Here is a 25,116-nt window from a genome sequence, read left to right on the forward strand (position 1 = left end):
GAGAAGCTTGTCTTAATGTTATAAGCCAATACAGGTTTACTGTTACATGTGACCACTGATAGGATAGGAACAACCCACTAGGGAACTTAAACTGAGCATCTTTCACTGTCTTCTTGGCAATTTCAGACAGTGGTGTCCACATCCCAACTTGTGCTATAGTTCTTGATGAATACTAATCAGTAGGAGATGAAGGCAGTCAGTTTTAAGTAAGGACTGTGTGCTTAGTCGCTCGGTCATGTCCAACTCTCTGTAGCCCCGTGGACTGTAGCCCAACAGGCTTGTGTGTCTGTGGGGATTCTCCAGGCAAGAATAGTGGAGTGAGTTGTCATACCCTCCTCCCGGGGATCTTCCCAAACCAGGGATTAAACCCAGGTCTTCCGCAATGCAGGTGAGTTCTTTACTGTCTGAGCCTCCAGGAAGCCCACGTTAGGACTAGGCACAGCAAGCTAAAACCTAGGAGGAGCTGGAGAGACTATTCAGTTGGTGATATACTAGAGCTTTAAGTAAAGGCAGAGTAACAACTCTGGGAAGAGGTGGTGAACCTGTATCTGCATTGGGCACCTTAGGTCAGGTGATGGGAGAACACGGACAACTAGGGGAGGGGGTTTTGACTGTCTCATCAGTGATGGGTTAAGCTCCTGGCCTACCTTTTGCTTAAGCCCTCCCTCCTCAATTAAGATGAGAAGACTCGGTAGCATATTCCTCAGCAGGAGGTATGAAGTTAAGACCCCATGTTGTAGTTTTGATTATCCACATCAGTGTACTCATTCATGGAGATGGGTCATCAAGAGTATATACATAGATGCTTTTGTGGAATTTGTGAATAGACACAGAATTTTATAATGATTAACAGAGAAGGTTGTAGAGTCCTACAGATCTGGGTATGAGTGCCAAGATCACTCTTTGTCTTTATGTGATCACAGCTCTTTTAGCTTCAGTTTATTTATCTGAATTATGGGAGTCATAATCATGTCCACCTATTAGGTAGTTGTCATAATAAGGGTGATAAGCCATGGAAGTCCCATTGTATAGTGCTCGTTGTATAAGAATGGCTCAAGGGAAAGAGGAAGAGGAGGAAATGATATCAGATAAGGCAGTGGTGACTTATCGAACTGGTTTCCCTGAATATTGCTCATAGTCATTTAACTGGAAAATTGAGGGGGGTGGGGGCAGAAGGTATATGAGATAAATACAGTTCTTCTCATGTATATTGGTTATTTTTCTAAATTCACTGCTCACCAAAGCCAGTATTTTCTTAATCTGTCATTTTGAAACTTTATTTGTTAAAAAGGGAAGTTGTAATTAATTTAAAAATTATGTTACTTCAATTCATTTCAAGTACATTGGAAGATATTTGTCTATTTCATTTACTTTTATGGCTAATTGGATAGATCTTATCCACCAGATTTCTTTTGTAGGTTTTTAGGATTATTTGCTGTGAAAACTTTATAGCATGGGAGACATGCTGGTGATGTTACCTACTTAATTATTTTGTACAAACTTTGAAATTGGAGATATTTCTGGAAAATTTAGAAAAGATACAGACATTAATGTCAACTCTATATGGAAGAAGCTGAGAAAGCCCGTGCTGCTAATTTCTTGAATCGGCCAATAGAGATAAGTTGAGTGGTCAGGAAACTTTATACATAATACTTTGATCAGCCTTATATAGATGTGTCATTTAATTTCAAAACCACTTAAATGTAAAGCAAATATTCTAGATATACCTATCTAAAAATGAGTGCACCAGGAGGCAATCATATTTAAATATAAAAATAATATGCACATATTTATTTATATAAGCTTGGATTTATATATCTATGTGTGTTAAATGTGCTTATATATATGTTTCTATATAAATATATATATATATATCCAAATGTGTAGATGTGTGGCTAAGTACCATATTGTATTTACTTTATTATTGATCAGAATGTCTATGCGATTTTTAGTAAAATGTAAAGAATATGAATTTCCATGATGATTTATGAATTGTAAAATACACTTTCTGTTGAAGCAAGGCTTCTGAAATAGGTTTAAATGGTAGGTTGGTACATTGTTGTTAGAAACTAGAAATTTGGGCTTCTTAATGACTGGACGTTTTGCACAGTGTCTGGCTCCAGAACCAGCTTGGGATCCTGCCTGGCTCATTGGGCTTCTCTCAGGTTTCCTGATCAAGAAATTGAAGGCCAGCTTCTGCCTGTCGTTAGGAAGCTTATTGAAAGTCAGCATGGGGCTGGACGCTGGCTGAGGGCTATTGGGGTACTGTCCACACTCAACTAAAGGGTCACTTAGAGAGAGCCTGTGCTAATGCTGCTTGGGGCCCGTTGTGTGATGCTCTTGCTCTACAAGCAGCCACAGAGAGGTAATAGAACAGTTCCAGAGTGTTCTGCTGTAGATACGTGTTGCATGTCTTTTGTCTTTCTTTGAGCTCATGCAAACATTAATATGGGCTTCCCTGGTGGCTCAGTGGTGAGGAATCCACCTGCAGATGCAGGAATTGTGAATTTGATCCCTGTGTCAGGAAGATCCCCTGCAGAAGGAACGGCAACCCACTCCAGTATCGTGAGGAGAATCCCATGGACGGAGGAGCCTGGAGGCTTACAGGCCATGGTGTTGCGAAGAGTGGGACACGACCAAGTGACTAAACAGCAATTATTATGCTCTAATGAAGATTCTTTCGGTATTATTCTGAAACTTAAATTTAGCTGCTTGTCCTTTCCCTTTGTGACAGTCTTACCATGCCCACCCGATTTTTTCAGTAGAGTAAACCTCAGGAGGTGAGTTATTTTCTGACCTTCCTTAGTGAAGATATCAGATTATGTCCTGTAGCTTAGCTCCTACTCTTTGGTCTGGTATATTGGCTGGTGCTGCTACATATGTTGTACTTAGTCACATGTGCTAAGTTTTAAAACTTCTCCAAATTCCTCTAAGTATTTTGGTTGAATGATCTCCTCTGCCAGTTATCCAGGTTGCCCATATACTAGGTATTCTGAATTTGTCCTACTTGTAAAGCAAACCATTTCACACAGAGTCATATTTTTGTTGAGCAAAGTCTACTGAAAGAAAAGAAAATGCTGACATTTGAATGGAAAGGCCAGTAGCCTGAGGAAATGCCAGAGGAATTCTACAAATACCCTTTCTCAGTGGCCTAGACAACTGGGATCTAATTCTTCTTAGGCAGCAGATGGAGGTGGTAAAAACTGAGCTTCTAAATGGTATGAGTCTCCGCATTAAAGGGCTTGGTGCTGTGCCATGCAAACAACCCTGCTTTTTGTAGCCTGGAGCAAGGATAGAAGCCAGCTTGCAGAAAAGACTGGGCCTGCCAGAGAAAAGAGAAACCCTAATCACCCTTGGGTGCCCAGAAATGATCATAGTGGGAAAAAAATGAAATCTGTTGTAAAAGAATGTAACTGTTATACCAACACTATTAACACTCATTAACTTTATGGAGTATGTGTGTGTGTGTGTGTGTGTGTGTGTGTGTGTGTGTATTTTTATCCTTTATATTTTAAATAATATAAAGCTAATTATATATTATTCTAACATGTTTAACTTCTCTCTCCCTCTCAATTTTTCCCCCCTTGCCCCGCTTCCCTTTTACCCCTCATGTCTTCCCCTTTCCCTTTCCCTGGCTGTCTCCCAAATAGCCAAAGTGTCACATTTTTTTTGTGATTTTTTTGTGGGGGGGGGATGAATATTTTGGGTAGATGAAACTGAAAGTTGAAGTTTATAGCTTGTTACCTTGTCAGATGTCTTCATGCTCTTTTCTCTGTATTTCCCCTCTTGTCTAATATTCCATGGTTCTGCTGCCTTTTTGCAATCTTGAGTATATGAAACTACGTGTATGCTGGCACAACTTCTGTGACATAATGTTCACTTACTAATTTTTCAACACTTTTCACATAATTTTTATCTCTTCTTATTTGTAGCCAGCAGATCTACTTAATGCCAGTGACTGACAAATCCCTAAAAGGAAAATCTTACTAAGGCCCTTTGCTGCTGGACAGCAAAACAGATTGCTAATACTTTTTACGTCTTTTAGCAGAGGAATTGTGGGGACTGCCTCACACATTTGCAATTACATTTTATGTAATCATTCCTACTGCCCACAGGGGAAATGGTGATAGGAGGAAGTAGCTAGTCTGCTCTCCTGAAAATACTGTCATGGAGAAGAAAACAGTCACTCAGGATTTTACAAACATCTTCTGTGATCATCTATCTGTGCTAAGAAAAAAAGAAAAAAAAAGCTTAGCCCTTCTTCCAGTGTTTAAATAAAAGTACCCAATTATTTTAACTAGTTTCCACTGACTTGTCAGAGATCCTTGTGTATAACAATGGTCTGCCGGTGGCAAGACTGGACAGAAATACTCGGCAGTAATTGATTTTGTTAGTTGAACATCTGGCAGAAGAACCTGAATATTTACTTGGAAGGAATGTTCCCCAAGCAGAGTAAGTTTGCTGTTGGGTTTTAGGGCACTAAAGCGCCAGATCAGGCTTCTCTGGGCATAAAACACATAGTTGACAATAGGCAAGTGAATCATAAAAGAAAAGGAGGAAGAGACAAGATACTTACACATGGATTGAAGGTTAGAAGACCTTTTCCCAGGGCCTCCTTCCTGGGCTTCAAAATGGAAAGCAGGCAATATACAATAGGATCATTGTTTTTACTTTATATGATTTGTAATCACCAATTATTTTCCTTAAGTGTAGTTTTGCTTTAATAAATGCCAGGTGAGGAAACCCAATTATGGAGGAAAAAAGGATTCATTATCAGTGTAATGCTTGCGAAAGTTTATCTATGGTGTAAGATCCTACTGATAGGAATGCAATACTGGCTATGATAAATACAATCATTGAGCTTATTTCATATCTAACTTGTCTAGCATGTGTATCTGTATGTTGAATGGTTTAATTGCTTTTCTCATAAATGCATGATTTTTACAACAATGAAAAGTACACAATGGGTTCTTTCTCACCCTTATTTCTCTAGGTGGGCTATAAACTACAAAGCGTGCCTGAGGATGTAAAATGTTGTGAATATTTTTGTTGTTTATTTAATTCTAAAGATCTTGTGGTAGCTTATTTTCTTCTGGGACACTAACACAAAAAAGTTTTCCAAGGAAATGGTCAATTGTACTAAGCATGAATGGTAGGATATGTCGGCATGACCTCCTTATTTGTATTCCTCAAATCACAACAGTTAATTCATTGTACCTACAGAGGTAGATTTGCCAAGTGGCTGAGATTGCCATGTGGGTAAGACTATATCAGACCAGTTTTTATATTCTATTCAGTTACTGACTTTTAGTAGATTATTAAGTAAATACTTGTTGAACAAATCCCTCTATAATTTATATTTATTTTCAGCACATCTTTTATCATGTCAAAAATGTTTATGGAAGATATAAACCATCTTATACAAATGTGAAGTGTTACTTTGCTATGTATATGTTTAACTTGAATACTTGTCACATTCACATACTTCTAATTAGATTCATGACAGATACATTTGTCTGGCAGATAAATAATAAACAGGGAAGTAATGCACTGAATTGTGAAATTGTTTATCTCAAGTAGGAAGAAACTTACCTTAAGAACATTGGAGATTTACTGGATGCATAGGTTTTATTCAACTATCTGGTGCATTCTGGCCATCTCTGAGCAGCATGTCATTTTTTAGTCATATAACTAGTGACTCAAAGGTTGGAGGGCAGGCAGATCTGAGTGACAATCCCAGGTCTACCACTTTCCAGGATGTTTGACCCTGGCCAAAAGGCTTGATCTCTCTGAATCTCTTGTACTCAAGGGAAATAGTAATAGTATTCTGGGATTGTATTGTAGCAGTGTATTCTAAAACCTTTACAAGTGCAAGATACATGGCAAGAACTCAGAAAATGGTAGCTTTTGATTATTTGAGCATATCAAATTAACAGGTTTTATTTGTACAGACTCTGGATTTGATCACCATTTAGCCTTTCTGGGGGCTTCCCCAATGGCTTAGTAGGTTAAGAATTTACCTGCGATGCAGGAGACACAGGAGATGTAGGTTTGACCCTTGGGTCAAGAAGATCCTTTGGAGGAGGAAATGGCAACTTGCTCCAGTATTCTTGCCTGGGAAATCTGATGGACAGTGGGCTACAGTCCATGGGGTTGCAAAACACATGGCATATCTGTGTGTGTGTGTGTGTGTGTGTGAGTGTGTGTGTCCCATTTTCTTGAAGTGTAATTGATTTACAATGTTTCAGATGTACATTGAAGTGATTCAGTTATATATATATATATATATATATGTATGTTCTTTTTCAGATTGTTTTGTGTTACAGGTTATTACAGTAAAAGAATCTGAAAAATTTAGACTTTTATCAAGTCTGTTTTAATATTTATTCATTAATACATTAGAACATAGATATTTTGCCCTTTTAATACCAGTGAAATAAAACTTTAAATGTAATGCTGCCCGTATAATACTGTGCTGTGCTTAGTCACCAGTAGTGTCCGACTCTTTGTGACGCCATGGGCTGTAACCCACCAGCCTCCTCTGCCCATGGTCTCCTCCAGGCAAGAATACTGAAATGGGTTGCCATGCCCTCTTCCAGGCTGTATAGTAGTACTAGTATTTAAATGTAATACTAAAATTTAAATGTGGTACTAATTAAATGTATATAATTGGCAGTTCAGTTTTCTAAGCTATCAAGTAAAACTGAAACAAGTCTGAGAAAAAATTTATGCAGATAATCACGTATTCAGCCAGTTTCCTAGATTTTAGTTAGAGTAAGTCAGAATATTTTAGCATATCTTTATACTTTCAAATTAAAGATCTGTTCAATCTAGTCTTGAAGCAGTCACTTCCAGATGCTGCACTGGGTGCTGAGAAGAGATGATGTAAATGACAGCGTCTCAGAGACTAAGAATGAAAGAGAGTTTAATCGGTTAATCAATGAAATGAGAAGCTTGAATAATGTAGAGAGTTAACACAGAGGAAGTAGTGATTAGCTATTAAAGAGCTATTAAAATAGTTAACTTTTTTAGTGATGGATCTTTACTCAAGAATTTTCAAACATTTGTTTTTTATCATCAAGTGTCATAGTCCACTTTGACAATTAACAAACTCCAAGTATTTTCCTCAGGCTTTCTTGTTTTTTTCAACATAATAGTGTTATTTAAAGAAGATTCACATCATGTTTCCTTCTCTAATAAAATACTGTGGTTTACATTTGAGAGGCTGTTTATTTTTAATCTGGTTAGTTTTTAGTTCATAAGAATCTAAACACAAACCCAAGAAATATAGAGCAGGAAGGCACATTAATGATTATTTAGCTTTTAGTCCAGTCCTCTCACACTATGAATGGAAAGTCAATTTGCAGAAATATTTTGCCATTAGGCCAGTACAGCAGCTTTTTAATTATTAAAGAAGACTGTCAGATCTTTGAAAAGCTACACAACATCACAGATTTTCTTCTCCTTTGTAGCTGTACTTGCTGTCAGAATATATTTAGAAACATTGATGCTTAAGCAAATGTGTAATACATGTGGTCAAAGTAATGCAGCATTGAGTGTAAGCTTACTCCAGGGAATGCAAAACTGGAGTTTTGATGTTTGCGCTTAAATATTTAGTATCTAGGCAGAATTGGGAAAGCATTAGTAATACCTTTGGCATTCTCGTATTCTTTCATCTTTTTTCTGTATTCTGTATACTGCGTCTGTGTCTGTGATTTGTTACTGACCAGTACATCTTAGCTCTCTTTTTTACTGAAGTTTATGGGTTCCTATGCCCTCCTGATCTCCTTTAGGATGGACTGGTTGGATCTCCTTGCAGTCCAAGGGACTCTCAAGAGTCTTCTCCAACACCACAGTTCCAAAAGCATCAATTTTTCGGCGCTCAGCTTTCTTCACAGTCTAACTCTCACATCCATACATGACCACTGGAAAAACCATAGCCTTGACTAGACAGACCTTTGTTGGCAAAGTAATGTCTCTGCTATTTAATATGCTATCTAGGTTGGTCAAAACTTTCCTTCCAAGCAGTAAGCATCTTTTAATTTCATGGCTGCAATCACCATCTGCAGTGATTTTGGAGCCCCAAAAAATAAAGTTTGACACTGTTTCCCCATCTATTTGCCATGAAGTGACGGGACCAGATGCCATGATCTTAGTTTTCTGAATGTTGAGTTTTAAGCCAACTTTTTCACTCTCCTCTTTCACTTTCATCAAGACGCTCTTTTGTTCTTTGCTTTCTGCCATAAGGGTGGTGTCATCTGCATATCTGAGGTTATTGATATTTCACCCGGCAATTTTGATTCCAGCTTGTGCTTCATCCAGTCCAGCATTTCTCATGATGTACTCTGCATATAAATTATAATATCTCCACAAACACTGAGTTAGGTGAGAATAATTCCTCATTTCAGATGAGAAAACTGAAGCCCAGAAGGTAGGTAGCATGCCCAGGGTTGTACAACTGGTAGGTGGCAGAGTTAGGATTGGAAACCAGCCACTGTGACTTCAGTCTCATGCACTTTACAATTCCTAAGCTACTATGTCAACTAAGACTTTTCTTTTTGTAACCAAAAAGAGAGACTTGATGGGGGAGACTAGGATGAATATAAGGGAGAATGGTCACCATTGTATATCTTAATACAAGTAGGATGCTTCCTTACATTCCTTAAATCGATCTTTGTAGTTGTGCTTAAACTTTTGGAGCATTTGTGTAGTTATTCAAAAAAATATTTACTATTGTTTACATACCAGGGTGATAGAGATACAAAGATAAGTCATAAAATGATTTCTATCCTTCAGACATATTAGAGTGAGTCAGATGTGCAAATAGATACATTAAAGTACGATTTATAACTGTTGTTACAAAAATATGTGCAAACTCATATAATAACTAGAACACAGATAACAGAACAATGATTTCTAAGGGAAGATTTCTAAGAGTCTGATGATATCACATTTATACTGGGACTTAAGGGTTTTTTCATGTAGGTGTTTTCATGACCAAGGAGAGGAAAGGGGATATTTTAATCAAAGAGACTTCGTGAACAAAGGCCTAGTGTCTTAAGAAGGCTGAGGTCATTTCAGAAATAATGGGAACTTCTGTGTGACAGGAGCAGGTGGTGCATAGTGAGGGTGATAGGAAGCGAGAAAGATTTCAAAGATCTTTGTATACAAAACTAAGAGATTGGAATTATATTTGGTAGATACTGGGAACCTTCAGAAGATTTGATGCTGAAGACTGTTAGTCAAGGATTTATTTGATAGGAAGATTATGCTGTAGGCTGTTGGAGAATAGAAAGAAGCATCAAATATGAGACTTAGAAAATTCTAAGCCAAAGGCTTTGGCAGCTAGAGCTCAAACGGTGTCCCTGCACTTGGAGAAGAGATTTAAAAAAAAAAACAACTTTTCTTTTAGATTTTTAAAATTTAAGTATATTTAATGTATAAAATTATATGTTACAGGTGTGCAATGTAATGCACAATTGTTAAAGTTTATACTCCATTTTAGTTATTATAAAATGTTGGCTATATTCCCCCCATTGTACAATATACCCGTTTAGCTTATTTTGCCTCTTATTCTCCTATCCCTATATTGTCCCCTCTCCCTTCTTTCTCCCAACTGGTTACTACTAGTTCATTCTCTACATCTGCAAGTTTTTTTTTTTATATATTCACCTGTATTCACTGGTTGTATTTTTAGATTCCACCTATAAGTGATATCATGTAGTATTTGTCTTTTTTGTCTTACTTATTTCATAATGCCCTCCAAGTCCATCCATGTTCTTGCAAATGGAAAAATTTCATTCTTTTTTTATGGCAGAGTAATATTCCGTTGAATATATACCATGTCCTCTTTTCATCTGTTGATGGACAATTAGGTTGCTTCCATATCTTGGCATTTGTAAATAATTCTGCTATGATCTTTGGGGTACATGTATTTTTTTTAATTAATGTTTTTGGTTCTTTTGGATCCATACCTCTGGGTGGAATCGCTGAGCCCATTTGTGTAGTTCTATTTTCACCTTTTTGAGAAACCTCCATATTGTTTTCCACAATGGCCACACCAATTTACATTCCCACCAACCGTGTACCATGGTTCCTTTTTTTCCACTTCCTCACCAACGCATCACTTTTTACTTGTGTTCAGTTTGCTGATAGCCATTTCTCCGAGGTGTAAGGTGGTATCTTGTTGTGGTTTTGATTTGCATTTCCATGATGGTTCATGATTGTGAGCATCTTCTCATGTGCCTGGTGGTCATCTGCCTTTGCTCACTGAAGTGAAAGTTGCTCAGTCATGTCTGACTCTTTGTCACTCTATGGACTATACAGTCCATGGAATTCTCCAGGCCAGAATACTGGAGTGGGTAGCATTTCCCTTCTCCAGAGATCCTCTCAACCCAGGGATCAAACCCAGGTGTCCTGCATTACAGGCAGATTATTTACCAGCTGATCCACCAGGGAAGCCCAACAAAACTGGAGTGGGTACCTTTCCCTTCTCCAGGGGCTCTTCCCAATTCACGAATTGAACCGGGGTCTCCTGCGTTATGGGCAGATTCTTTACCAACTGAGCTATCCGAGAAGCCCATTTGCTCATTGGAAAATGTCTATTCAGTCCTTCTGCCCATTTTAAAAATTGTGTTGTTTGGGGCTTTTTTGATATTGAATTTTATCCACTGTCTATATATGGTGGATATTAAGCCCTTATTGGGCAGTTCATTTGCAAATATTTTCTCCCATTCAGTACGTTGTCTTTTGATTTTGTTAGTGGTTTCCTTTTTGCAATTGTTTTTGACTTTAATTAGGTCCCATTTGTTTATTTTTGCTGTCATTTCCTTTGCTTTAGAAGATAGATCCAGCAAGTGTTGTTTCAATTTAAGTCAGAGAATGTTCTCTTTTCCTCTAGGAGATTTATGGTTTCTGGTCTTGCATTTAGGTGTTTTATCATTTTGAGTTTATTTTTGTATATGCTGTTAGAGAATGTTCTAATCTCATTGTTGTATAAGTAGCTATCCAGTTTTCTCAGCACCACTTATTGAAGATAGTCTTTTCTCCATTGTATGTTCTCTCCTCCTTTGTCATAGACTAATTGACCTTGAGTGTGTGGGTTTATTTCTGTTCCAATGATCTGTGTGTTTTTGTGCCAGTGCCAAACTGTTTTGAATTTGAGATTTTTTTTTATCAGAATAAATAAGATTTGTTAAACGAGTGAAGGTAGGGGATGAGATATATTGATGAGACATGCCTATGAAGTTTATAGCTTGAGATATGGTGTGTAGTATTTAGAATCCTGGTTATCCTCTGTACCAAATCCAGTTTAACAACACTTATTTAAATAAAGCAGAAGTTGATGGGTGAATGGATCAAGAAAATGTAATATTTATATAGTTATTCACAGTGGGATATTAGTAAAGCTTAAGAAAGAAAGAAATCCTGCCATTTGTGACTACATGGTTTGCACCGAGGAGACATAATGTTAAATGAAATAAGCCAGATGCAGACAAACAAATACTGTATTATCTCAACTATATCCAGAGTCTAGAATAGTCAAACAAATACAGTGAGCAGGTAGAAGGGGGGGTGTTGGTCAAGGAGTACGAAGTTTCAGTTGTGTAGGATGAATTTATGACAGCAGTGCAACTATAGTTAACAATATTTTATGCTTGAAATTTGTTGACAGTATAGATCTTAAGTGTTACTACTTTAAAACACATAGAAAAAGGTACTTGTGAGGTGATGACTATGATAATTAGCTTGACTGTAGTGATTATTTCACAATAAATACATATATCCAATCATCAAGTCATATACCCAACATGTGTATAATTTAAAATTGTCAGTTATTAAAAAATAGCAGAAATTAATTTCTCTTTCAATGAAATCATCCAGGTATAACAGTCTAGTGATGATGTGGGGATCTGTGGTATTACCAATTCAGGTATATATTTTTTTCTTGTTGCTCTGCCTTCCCTTAGTTTGATACCCTCATTCATATGTTTGAAGAGATCTCTTTACCAGTATAGAAGACAGGAAGAAGCATGGTCAGGAAGTCTGCTCACATTTTGCTGGCTACCACTTAGTCACATAGCCATTTCTAATAGTAATGAAGGCTGGGGACTGTAGTCTTTATTCTGGATGCCCATGTATCTAGCTAAAACTCGGAGGTTATTAAAGGAAAGGAGAGAAAGTGAATTTTGAGGTATAATTAGTAGTTCAACTCTAGAATGTTTTATGACCACATTACTAGAGATCTGAGATGAAGGAGGTGGGGTGAATTTAGGAAGACATGGGGAGATAATGAGTTCTGTTTTGGATATTTAGAATTTTAAGTGTCTGTGAGACTGCCTGATAGTTTTTGTCCAGTAGGTAGTTTGGAATAAGGATTTTGGTCATGGCAGAGATAAATTTGAGTCATCAGAAATGTGGTGCTGTTTCAGATGGACAGGGGAGGGCATTAGTAGTGAAGACTAATAGCAGAATCTAAAGGACAGCAACCTTGGAGGGCATGGATTAGAGAGAAGAACAGAAACCAGTCAGAAATGTTAGAGTGAAGCGGGAGATGGGGAAGATTAACATCAGGGTTCTCTCTTGAAGTTGTGCACCCCAGTCCACTGCTCCTGTAGCAATCTGTAACATCCTTGCATATATCACCATGCCCTTAAAAGTGATTCCACTCTGCAGCCTCAGATCTATCAGAAAACAGTTTCCAAATTCCTTGAGTGCAGTCACAATACCTTCACACGAGGCCTAAGTCTGCTGTTCACTCTAATCACGCAAAGCAAAGATCAGTGCAAGAGGGAACTCTTAAGAAATTTTGAAACACTTAGCCCTCAGTTCAGACAATTGAATAATATTATATCTCTCCATTCCTTTTCAACAGTTCGGCATTTATCTCCTACCTTATTGTCCTTTAGGAAACAATAGAGCCAAAGCTATGGGCATCCTGAGCCTTCTGATGCTGAACCTGTTGGATATTAAAGCAACAGACTTTAGAACTGACTCATAGGGTTGTGGCCCTTAGGTTCGCCCGTAAGCGCATCAGTCCATGCTCACTGGCATGTGGAAACCACGACAGAGTGCATATTTGGAAATAGCAAGTGCTGAGGAGAGACCAAGTGAGCTGAGAATGAACATTGATGACATTAATGAACTCTTCGGTGATTTCAACAGAAGAATTCCAGGCTAGAATACATGAGTGGGTAGCCTTTCCCTTCTCCAGGGAATCTTCCAACCCAGGGATCGAACCCAGGTCTCCTGCATTGCAGGCAGATTCTTCACCAGCTGAGCCACAGGGGAAACCCAAAAGACATTTTAGGACATTGGTATTAGTAGAAGCTGGAGGATCATAACTTGCTAAGTAATGCCCATTGGGCTGTGTACTAACAAAAACTGAGCAAATAAAGACAGAAACTGTAGATTGTGATGCTTTTTAAAACTTCTTACTGATGAGCAGAAGCTGGATACATGATTATGATGAAGGGAAAGGGAAGCAGGATAGAACCTTGAAAGGAAGACAGATCTCTAATGAGTTATATTCTTCCTTCTGCCCTCCTTCCACCTTATTTTCTTCTTCTCTTCCTTCCTTTAATATGGAAGTTTTAAATGTGTTTATAATCTCAGAAGAAGAAGCCAGTATGAAGGAATCTGCTTGAAGCATAGGAGGGAGAAGTCTAGTATATGGAGGAAGTCCTTCATAAGAAAGATAGGCGCAAAGGGCATAAGAAAATATTCTGTATTGGATAGAATTCTGTATACAGAATACAGGGCATAAGAAAATATTCTGTATTGGATAGAATTCTGTATACAGAATACAGAATTTAGAGATTACATTTAAGGAGACAAGTTGGTAGAGTCCCTGTTTGATATTTTCTCTATGAATTAGAAAGCTGGTTTATTAGGACTTCCCTGGTAGTCTGGTGATGAAGACTCTGTGCTCCCAATGCAGGGGGTGTGTTTTGATCCCTCATTAGGAACTAGATCTCACATGCTGCAACTAAATAAATAAGTAAATATTATTTAAAAAAAAAAAAAGAAAAGCTGGTTTATCAACTATGTATAATGGCAACCCACTCCAGTACTCTTGCCTGGAGAATCCCCATGGACAAAGGAGCCTGGTAGGCTACAGTCCATGGGGTCACAAAGAGTCGGACACGACTGAGCGACTTCACCTTCACTGTCATAATGTCTGCAGTTGTAGACAGGACAAGGAACTCATAGAGGGCAAATGTGATGAGTGTAGAACAGCACCAATTGCCCAGATGGAGTTGGAAACCACTCATCATGCATAGTAGGTACTTTTTTATCTAGTACAAAAGGATGGGTGCAAGAGAAGAGTAAGAGAGAAAATGAATCAAGAATGAGAAGAGGATTAGCGTTCTCAGAAAGATGAACCCTTAAGCCAGACCTATTGATACCTTAATAAAACTGTGAACAGAGTCATTGGTAAAGAATCTACAACAATGCCTGGTGCAGAGTAGCCCCAGATAAATATGCTCTAAGAACCATACATTTATTCTTAAGTGGCTTTCGAGGGTGGGGACACATTTTGGGAAACATAGCAGGCTAGAATGTAGCTGAGATGCAAAGTGAGGATTGGATTGAGTTGCTTTTTCTTTGATGAGATTTTCTTCCTTTTGAGTGTCTACTAGGTTGTATAGTTTGTGTTGATATAGTCATTGGTTCATCTCTGTTTCTTTTGCCCTTATTTAGTTGGGTTTAATCTTTGTATATAAGGTATAAACTTTGTTTATAGTTGGTAAAGTTCCAAATATCTTGGGGATGTTTAGGTAGCTTATAAAGAGGATTTATTCACTATTTCTCACAAAACTGGACTCTTGTATTAACACTTCACTATGTATAGAAATAAACCTTGTTCCTTTAAACTCTAAAGACTTAACTATTTTAGGTGGTACACTTAAAAAATAAAAAACAAAGCAAATGGGATACTGTAGAATTGCTGATTGCTTTGTGACTTGACCTTATGTTGCCCTTCTTTATTCAGTATTTGTTAGCCTGGTTTTTGAATAAAGCTATAGCTTCAATGATGAAAGATGAACTGAAGACTCAATACTTAGGGAATAAGAAGAAGGGGCTGAATTAATGATGGATCATTTCAAAAGCCGTTCAATTTCCTATGCTATAGAAATGCCTCTTAGCTACAGCAACTGTGAAGAACATGATTATGAGATAAATTGGAATCAGGTTTAACAAAATACTTTACAAGCATTTGTTCAGTCAAGTCATTTAAGCTTTGAGTCTCAATTTCCTCTTCTGTAAAATGTGAGTAATCATGCAAACAAGGTAGTTAGGAAATGAAATTGATAGCACTTATCCTCAAAGGGGATGGTTGGAGAAGGGCATGGCAGCCCACTCCAGTATTCTTGCCTGGAGAATTCCACAGACAGGAGAGCCTTGCAGGTTATAATCCAAGGGGTTGCACAGAGTCAGGCATGGCTGAGTGACCCACATTTTCACTGCTTCATTAGTTTTCTTGCCCTCTTTCCTGTTACATTAGAAGATTCAGTTAATCAGTTGACTCTTACTATATTCCTTCCTCATACAAAAGGTAAAGGAAACAAAATTCCAAACCATGCTGTCTGGTTTTATTTGTACAGATCCCAGTAAGAAGAGTTAAGTATCAGTTCTTTATTTCTGCACAGTGATTTGTGTTGGGCCTTCTTTAACATGTTCGTTTCGTCCTCTGAGATTAACGATATCAGAGGTAACGGCAGGGAATCATCATACTTCTGCTTCTCTGATTATAGTAACAAGGTACACTCTCAAGAGTGTCAGTAACCAGCATTTGCCTTCAGTTATTTATACTCTTTAACTTGCTTCATGTCTTTTATTGCATATGATTCCACAGGAAACATTTTACTGGTAGAGGAATATATTTTAACATCCAACTACTGTTTTACCACTGTGGTTTTTTGAAACTGCCTCGCTGAATTTGTTGGATTCAGGTCTTCAGAGATTCCTTCTGAAAAACCCCTCAGGTAAAATAAGTTACCTGGTAGTGGCCTAGGAGTTAATACTTTGCATTTTATTCACTGGACTATCTTTGTCATGCCACAAAGTAAATGACAATTTATTTCAGGAATGAGTTGGTGATTTCAAGGGACTCAGTGTTGGGTGAGAGTATTAGTATTTGGCATTTCAACCACAGGCATTTCATACTGAATACATAGGGAGTAGCCATGCCGTTAACTGGCTGATACTGTATAAAACTTGTTATACTGTATATAAGATAATGATGTAGTTTAGTCTTTATGTTAATTTTTTAAAGTCATTTTTTTTAAAACAGTGCTGGATTATGTCCCCCTTTTCATAACTTTCTATTGTTCCATTTACCTTCTTAATTTATTATCACATGGTATTGTTCTGTTTACCTTCTTAATTTATTATCACACTGTATTAGTTTAGTTGTGTTGTTATTTTTTTCAATTTTTCTGCTAGAATGTAAGTGACTTCAGGGAAGAATTTATGTCTCTTTCTTTGCTGCACTCCTATAACTTAGCACATAGCATGTGCTCAATATATATTTGCTCAATTCATGTGTTATTATGTATTTGGTTGCAGGTTAAGAGAAAACCTGCTAAAAAATGCCTTGAACGATGAAGGAATCTGACTTAATAATTTAGCTCTAATTTACTCAGGACTTGCATCACATCTCTCTGCGGTTTGTTTGGCCCTTCCCGTCTCCGGGTCAAAGCTTCACCCTTATGCCTGCTTCCTCAGGCTGTGACGTGTATCTTCAAGGATTTAGGGCAGGGGCTAGCATTTATGTCTTGCACTGCTGGAAAGAGTCCTGAACTCACTCCAAGAAATTGGATTCTTGTAGGTCACGTGCCATTCTTAAACCTGTGACTGTGGTCAGGCATAGAATCTACAGACTGACTTTGCTGGGATTATAGTCTGCCAAGAGATGACCGGAGTCAGGAGACAAATGAGTGCAAGGATGCTATAAAAAATATTTACTACAGCTAATGAATGGAATTCCAGATCTTTTGTGGCATTTTATTTAGTAAAGTGTAGTGAACTGAGAACATGTAAAAAGTTTAAGTCTGAATTATCTCAGTCTATCATAGTTCAAAAACAGCAGCGCACAGTTGTGTAAACATGTGTTTTGAATCTATTAGTAATGATTCTGGCAGGGCGCAATTAACTAAAACCTAAGACTCAGTTTAGCGAAAGTTATAGTGTATACTTACAGTCATGATGCAGTTTAGGAAAAATCTGCTACCACCCCCATCTCCACCAACCTACCCTCCTAACTCTGTGAGCAGTTTTAGCCTTCAGTAAGGGGTGTATTTTCCTTTTGACGCTAGGAAAATGACTGAATAACTGGGTAAGGAAAACACACATGGGAAAGGGAAAATGGAGGGAAACAGATGCATAGTTCTACCTAGAACCATCCCAGTTATCTCAGACTTCTTAAAAACTTGATTTTGTGTGAGCATTTCCATTTTGAAACAGCATACATCATGAGTGCATAAGGTGTCTAAAGGATGGGGGAAGAATAGCCAGGAGGGGAGTTAGGAAGCCGAAACCAATATTGTGGGGCTGGTGCTGCATATAAAACTTAAGCCATCAACTTGTAGGATATGTGCTAATCAAGTATCCACCTCCATGGAAGTTCTCCTTTCTTCCTTTTCAACCCCATACAAATCCTGTTATCGAATCCATCCTTCTCTTACTCCCCTTACCGCTTTGAAATATCATTTAACTGTTTTCATCCACATAGACTGTCTCCCTAAATAGAGCGTAAACATCCTGAGAGCAGGAATTTTGTCCTGTCCTTTTCTGGAATTAACCTCAGCATTTGGAGAGTTGTATAGTAAATAATTGGTGCTGAGCAAATGCTTGTGAGAATTGGCTCAAATGTTCTATTTCATAGTAATTTGGACACAGGTAATTGGATTACAGCGATGTGAAAGTGTTTGCCTAGCTTTTTTTCCTCTAGAAACTCAGATTAAAATTTAAATATTTCCATGCAAAGAAAAAGATCGAGTAAGAAAGAAGACTGTTAAAAGACTTTCAAAGGGAATAGAACCACTTGAAATTATTTTTCCTGCTTTTCTGATGCCAGGTTTCTAATGACTTTCAAACAACTAGATAATATAGGAAGAAGTTTTATGGGTGTGTCACTGTATGTATCTTACTTCCATAAAATTCATAAAAGTGTCAAGATATGGACATGCTATAGTGTTATTCAAACATTCTTCTTAAATAGATGCAGGGAAATGAGGAGAGTTGGTACAGTATCATTATTGTTTCCATATTTATTGTCATAAGCAGTGAAATCCTTGTCTTTGTGAACTGTCCATTTCAAACGTTCTGCCAAAAACTTTCTAAAGCAAGTTCTTATTAGAACTAATCACAAGTGTCAGTTGAGACAGCATTATCCTTTCTATGTAATTTAAGCAGACTGTTATAGCCTATATGCAAAACATTTGCTTTGTTTTAGACGTGGAGTTGGGCCATAAGAAGATACTAATAAGATTAGGAGGATCTTTTGGGCTGGCTGAGGCTCAGCATGCTGTGTAGCTGAGGTCTTAGCCTCTTGTCTCTAGTAAAGCTGTTTTCTATGTCTCTGTCTTGATTTATCCAGGCTGGTAGCAGCATTTCCCCAGTCACATTCCAGAGTGAACTGGAAATTCTCCATTTGGTTCTCCTTATCTAAGCATTTGTCATGTCTTATCAGTCTTCTCCTTGAACATTCTGGCTGTATTTTCTGTAGCAAGCAGTGTGGCATGGGAGAAATCCTGTGGAGTGGAGACAGTCAAGGATGGTGAAGGAGTTGCGCTGATTGTGGACGGAACTGGTGATGCCTCAGTAGCTTTTACAGTTGAGATCCCATCCTAAAAGTCTTCCTGGGATCAGTTGGACTTCATTTATTGAGATTAGAAGAAAATTGCAAAGGAAGTCTCATTTGTGCTTGGAACTGTAGGGTTTCCTACCTGCAACGTACTGCGAGAACTGAGAACCAGAACGCGGTCTCTGTGGGCTCAGAGGGAAGGTGCCTCTTCTCTGCCTCCTCATTTGGAAAGCGGGGTATTTTAGGAGATGAAGCGTACCTGACCCAAGATGTGTGTGACCTGTACACTTTTAGAAGGAAAATAGACAAGAAACTAGAATAAGAGGCAAGTGAAAACTAAACCCTTGAGAATGGAGGATGCCCAGTTTTCAGGTAATTCTGAAAAGTCTTGTTTAAAAAATATTCCTTAGCTCTGCTTAATAGAAATATTCATGTTTGCTAATTCTGACTACTGTAATAATAGTTTTTCATTTTAAATGTCAGTGTGAGAAGAGTTTAGTCTTGTACCTAATAATTCACATCAGAGGGTGAAAATAAAAGGACTTTAACCAGGGCACCTGCAGGGCAGTGCTTCCCAGTGAAATCTCTCTCCTGACAGGGCAATTTTGTTTTCTAATTTTCCATTTCTTTTAATGTTCCATTTTTGTTTATCTTTTCCTCCTGTCAGAAAGCCTTTTCTTTAACTTGGAGGAAATTAGTGACAATGCTTAGATTTATATGCCTTCCCTTTCTAGGGAAAAAAGAATTATAATTTTGGTTGAGTTTGATGAGCCTGGGCAAAAGGATGAAGTGCTAAATATATATACAAGCTGTTTATTCTCCTATTAAATATTACACTCTTTGAAAAAGTTGAAACTCAATTTTATTTTAAAAGAAATATGTGCACATAGAAAATTGCATAAAATATATTACAAGGAAAATTCTTCTTTAAAACTCGTTTTATTTATTTATTTGTGGCTGTGCCGGGTCTTTGTCGCTGTGAGGGCCTCTCTCTCGTTGTGCAAGAGGGGCCGCTTTTCTGATTGGGCACGTGGACGTCTCATTGCCGTGGTTTCTCTTGTTGCAGAGCATTGACCCCATGGTACGGACTCAGTAGTCACGCCCCTTGGGTTTAGTTGCTCCATGGTATGTGGGGTCTTCAAGGATCAGGAATTGAACCCCTGTCTCCTGCATTGACAGGCGGATGCTTCACCACTGAGCCATGAGGAAAACTCCAAATGAAAACCCTTTAGGACATTTTCTGTGACTCACCAGTTCTGCTTCCCAGAGGCAGTCACCATTAACAGGTTTTTGTGTATCCTTTCTGTTTGTATAACAACACACACACACACACACCAGAAATTGAATCATATTCTCTATAGTTTACAAAGCCTTGATTTTTGTTCCTGAAGTGTTTTGAAAGTGCATACTTAATGAGAAGCAAAGCTGCTATAATAAAAATAGAAGAAATAAAAAAATTGAGGATAGCTTAGCAAGTGTACCTTTTTTAGAAAAAAAAAAAAAAAACCTGAAGCAGATTAACAGTACTCTATCCCTTGGAAGAAAAGCACATAAGCATCTCTTCATTATTAAATTGTTGATTCAGGAAGCTGGTTTTCATTTATGTTTGCTTCTACTCGTTGCCTTTTTTAATTCTGTAAGTACTGTTAATGAGCTAAGGAGGTAATGACCCCAGAAACATCCTCTCAGACATTTTGGATGGTATTAATGTTATGATTTCATTATACATTTCTAGTTTAAATTCTTAATAAACTATTAGCCAAACTAAATTTTAAATTATTTGCCAGAAAAGAATAGACCTTATGAGTTCACAATCCCACAGCAAATAGTGTGAACAGACTTGTAGGAGTGTAATTGCTGGCAAAAATATTTTGTATTACAGTATTATTTGAAATATGTGAATTTGGTGAAAATACAGCCGTTATTTGACCTTGATTGTGGAAGATTCACTCTTCAGTCATTCATGTGGAAGTTACCTTCAAATGATGATCTACACTTGAATAAAATACATAATTTTGAGTTTTTATAAAGTAAAACTTAAATATCTTCTTCACTGTTGGATAAATCTGTAATTCCTATAATTTCCCCATGCCACAGGTGGGAAGCAGCAGAATAGAAAGATGCTCTGTGGTAATAGCGTGCGAGCATGCTAAGTTGCTTCAATAGTGTCTGAATCTTTGCGACCCCATGGACTGTAGACCAACAGGCTCCTCTGTCCATGGGATTGTCCAGGCAGGAATACTGGAGTGGGTTGCCATGCCCTCCTCCATGGGATCTTCCCAACCTAGGGACTGAAACCCTATCTCTTAGGTCTCCTTAATTGGCAGGCAGGTTCTTTACCACTAGTGCTGCCTGGGAAGTCATGCATTTATCTGAACCTATCACTGCTTCTTGTGGATTTGGAAGCCACCCCAATAGATTTTGAGCAAGGAAATATTTTTCCTTAATGTTGCTTTATTACTATATATAATTAAAGTTTTCAGAAAGATTTTTGATGACCTATGGTCTTTCTGCTCACTTGTAAAATGCCACTCCTTCAACTGGAAAGGAGTCGCCTTTAGCAGCAATTGCAATCTCATGAGTTCTAGAGTCATACTGCCCTGGAAGCAGAATAGATTTTGTTTATTGGCCTGCTGCTGCTGCTGCTAAGTCGCTTCAGTCGTGTCCGACTCTGTGTGACCCCATAGACGGCAGCCCACCAGGCTCCCCCACCCCTGGGATTCTCCAGGCAAGAACACTGGAGTGGGTTGCCATTTCCTTCTCCGTTATTGGCCAGCTACTTGCCTAATTTTTTCAGAATTCTAAATAGGGCAGTGAGTGGATTTTATGCATGCATGAGTCCTATACTGTTTTAATTTGTTTTTTGTTTACCAAGGAACGCAACAAAGTTCATGTCTCTTTACCAGTATTTTCTCTGTCCGAGGACACTGATTATACTGGTGCATCGTTTGGGAGCATTTGGGAACACTCTAGTGAAGAGAAGCCTGGGAGGTGCTGTTAGCAACCTTTAGCCTCAAGGGCTGGTCCACAGCCTTTTACATGGAAATGGTGCTCCGGGGACTCAGGCGTCCTCTGTCCGTGACGTGCGTCTCCGTGACGTGCGTCTCTTTTGCCATTGTTTTCTTTCCCCCTTACTTGGTATTCACTTTTAGAGAAGAGCAGAGGGAAATTCTTGGTGTTCAAGGCAGCCCATGTTCTTCCAACACTGGTGCCCGTGACGTAGGAAAGGGCTTTGTTCTCAGTGGTTGCGGGTGAGGCTGGAAGGAGCATGTGGAGAAGACACGGCCTTTTCACAGCACAGACCCACACACGGTGCTGGCATTCGCTTCTGTTTTGTGTGACGGCCCCCTGAGCTTTGCCACTTCTGTGTGGACTTGTCTTTTTGTCTCTTAGAGATGTCAGGGTTCTTGTCCAAGAAGCCATTTATATCGCCACAAGCCAAGCTGACCCGGCAGCTGTTTGTTGGTTTGGTAGCGGGGGGCCTGCCTGGCCTTCTGGTTGGGCACCCCTCATCTAACGTCAGGTTTATGACCATGGAAAAGGGGAGTTTGGGCCTGTAGACCAGGTACCTATATGTCTGGGCCTTGCTGCTGCATTGAACCTGCGACCCCAGCCAAGCTACTTTGTCTTTTTAGAACACAATCCCTTCTTGAATGAAAGGTCCAGGGTGTTGGAATGTTTCCAGATGCCTAGCCCTTGGCCTGAACCAACTAGGTGTATATAGTGAATAAGTCTCCTTCCCGCCAACCTTTACTTTTATTTTCCTGTTATCTATACATTCCTTTTTTTTAAAAAAAATGTTATGTTAAATTTCTTATTTAGCATAGCTATTTATTGATGTTTAGCTAATTTAAAATGTGTTAATTTCAAGCGTAAAGCAAAGTAATTCAGTTACACACACACACACACATATATATAAAAAGCAAGATATTGAGTATAGTTCCCTGTATTATACAGTAGGTCCTTGTTTGCCTGTTTCATGTATTAGTACAGAGTGTATGTTAACCCCAACTTTCTAGTTTATCCCTTCCCATTTTTACTCTTTCATTACCAGAAGTTTGTTTTCTCTGTCTGTGGGTCTGTTTTGCAAGTAAGTTTATTTGTACCTTTTTTTTTTTTTTTTAGATTGCACATATAAGTGATTTCTCTTTCTGACTGACTTCACTTAATATGATTATCTCTAGATTCATCCATGTTGCTGCAAATGACATTATTTCATTCTTTTTTATGGCTAATATTCCATTGTATGTATATATACCACGTCATTCCTTTTTTTATAATAAGGCAGCAAGGTATTTTTTTTTTAATTCATCATTCAGTAAATGTTGTTACACTGTGAAATATTACATTTTAATCTAATATTCAATAGAAAGGTTTTCTAAGGAGATGACTTGGCGCCTTCCACATTTATCAGATGGCTTTTCATTATTCTTTTCTATTTTTGCAATTCTGGATCCAGATTGCCTGGCCTGCTTTGGCAGAAGACCAGGGATTTGTTAGACCAAGTTCCGGTGCCACAAGGCACAAAATTGGTTTTTCACCAATTCCACAAGGTAAAGTCAAGTTTGCCTTTTCCCAGACTGGTAGGAAATTTAGAAAGGAGACAATATTTTCATTCAGGAAGGGATGTCTTGCTTCTTTTCCATGACCACCAATAACTCAATCATCACGACCAAGATTTCTAGAAGAGATTTGACGCAGTTCCATTTCAATTTCCTTATTCAGTCGTTCCAACCTGTGTGTCTGGAGGCAGACACGATGATGAGAATAACTTGCGGGCTGCTCCTTTGCACCAACTCCAGTGCGAACCGCCTTCATGCGGCTCTGATGGGGTTTGCTTCATCTTGGGTCATAACCAGTCAACTCCTCTGGAAGCAAATCAGGCCGTGCAGCCGGTGCTATCATCCGGCACTGAATCCAAGGGCCGAACTACGTGGGGTAGTCAAGTTCTTCTTACTCTTTGCAATTCTAGAGAAACATTAATTTCACAAAATTCCAAATCCGGGAAGGGTTGGTAGCTTGCCGTTCCTTCAGTCCTGCTCTTCCTGTGACGAGATCTGGCACATTGAATTGTTCACCAGGGTTAGCAGCAACAGTCATAGCAATAATATTTTCGGAGGATTCTTCAGAGGGTATTTCATAATGATTTTTCTGTTTCCTTCCCTTTTTGTTAAAACTAGCTGGTATGATCTATTCTTTAGTCATGAAAGCCACGTTAAGAAGATCAACTGATTCATTGCATGGCAAATACCACACACAGTACTATGTAAAATCAAGGTGGCCATTTCTTGATTTTGCTCTTCTCTGAGTTTTTTATTCCTTGATATTCTTTCCTCAGCTCACCCAATATATCCTCCTCTTCTTCAGGTTAGAAGGTTTATTCACAATACATTTTTGCTCTTTCATCTTGCTGCTGAGCACTTCCTTTTGCGGGGTCAGGTTGTTGGCAGGAACCAGCGCTGCACTGTTCTTTGGGGGCACACCCCAGCTGGGCACCCTCATGGAGCATCACATACACGCAGCCTGCCTGGCCCACTGCAGCCTCGACAATGCCTTCTTTATCCATTCATCTGTGATGAACGTTTAAGTGGCTTTCACATACTGACTGGTGTAAATTATGCTGCTATGAACATTGAGGTGCTTGTATTTTTTCAAACTAGACTTTTCCCTGGATATATGCCCATGAGTGGGACCACTCTGTTTTCAGTTTTTAAGGAACCAACATACTGTTTTCCACAGTGGCTTTACCAATTGACATTTCCACCAACCGTGGAGCAGGCTCGTTTTCCTCCACACCCTCTCCAGCATTTATTATTAGAAGACTTTGATTTTCGTCGTGCTGTGAGACATGCAGAATCTCACTTCTCTGACCAGGGATCAACCTGTGCTCCCTGCAGTGGAAGCGCACAGCCTTAACCACTGTGTCAACCTTTCCTTTTGATGTCCTAGGATTCTCGGAGGTCAGTGTTCATCTTCCCAGAAGTCATTATTTTCCAAAGCATTGGCCTCTCTCTCTTGTCCTTTGAAATTGTTTTTATTATTTTTGGTGACTGCTACTTAGGATATAAAGCATTATGGGATTTGGAGGTTAGTGGAGAACCCTTAAATATTAACCAGCATGTTAAGGTGTGGAAGGGAATATACACTCAAGACTAGCTCTATGGCACTGCTGACGTTTTAAGCCAGGCTTGTGCGGGGAGCTTGTTTTGCAGCATTCCTGGCTTCTGACCACTAGATGGCAGTAACACTACCCGCTCAGTTGTGACGACCGAAGCGGTCTCCAGCCAGTGGTCCCCGCAGGGCAA

General features: G+C 38.7%; 1 protein-coding gene and 1 pseudogene across 2 annotated transcripts in view; one reads left to right on the plus strand and one right to left on the minus strand.

The window, feature by feature from the left end:
• The window catches only part of NAV3 (neuron navigator 3), an 889,111-nt gene that overhangs the window by 304,522 nt on the left and 559,473 nt on the right, over nt 1-25,116 (plus strand). The gene's annotated exons all lie outside the window — the stretch shown is intronic.
• On the minus strand, nt 24,084-24,313 carry LOC139030939 (ASNSD1 upstream open reading frame protein-like; annotated as a pseudogene).

This window comes from Odocoileus virginianus, chromosome 24 (assembly GCF_023699985.2).
Source record: "Odocoileus virginianus isolate 20LAN1187 ecotype Illinois chromosome 24, Ovbor_1.2, whole genome shotgun sequence".
Lineage (NCBI taxonomy): Eukaryota > Metazoa > Chordata > Mammalia > Artiodactyla > Cervidae > Odocoileus > Odocoileus virginianus.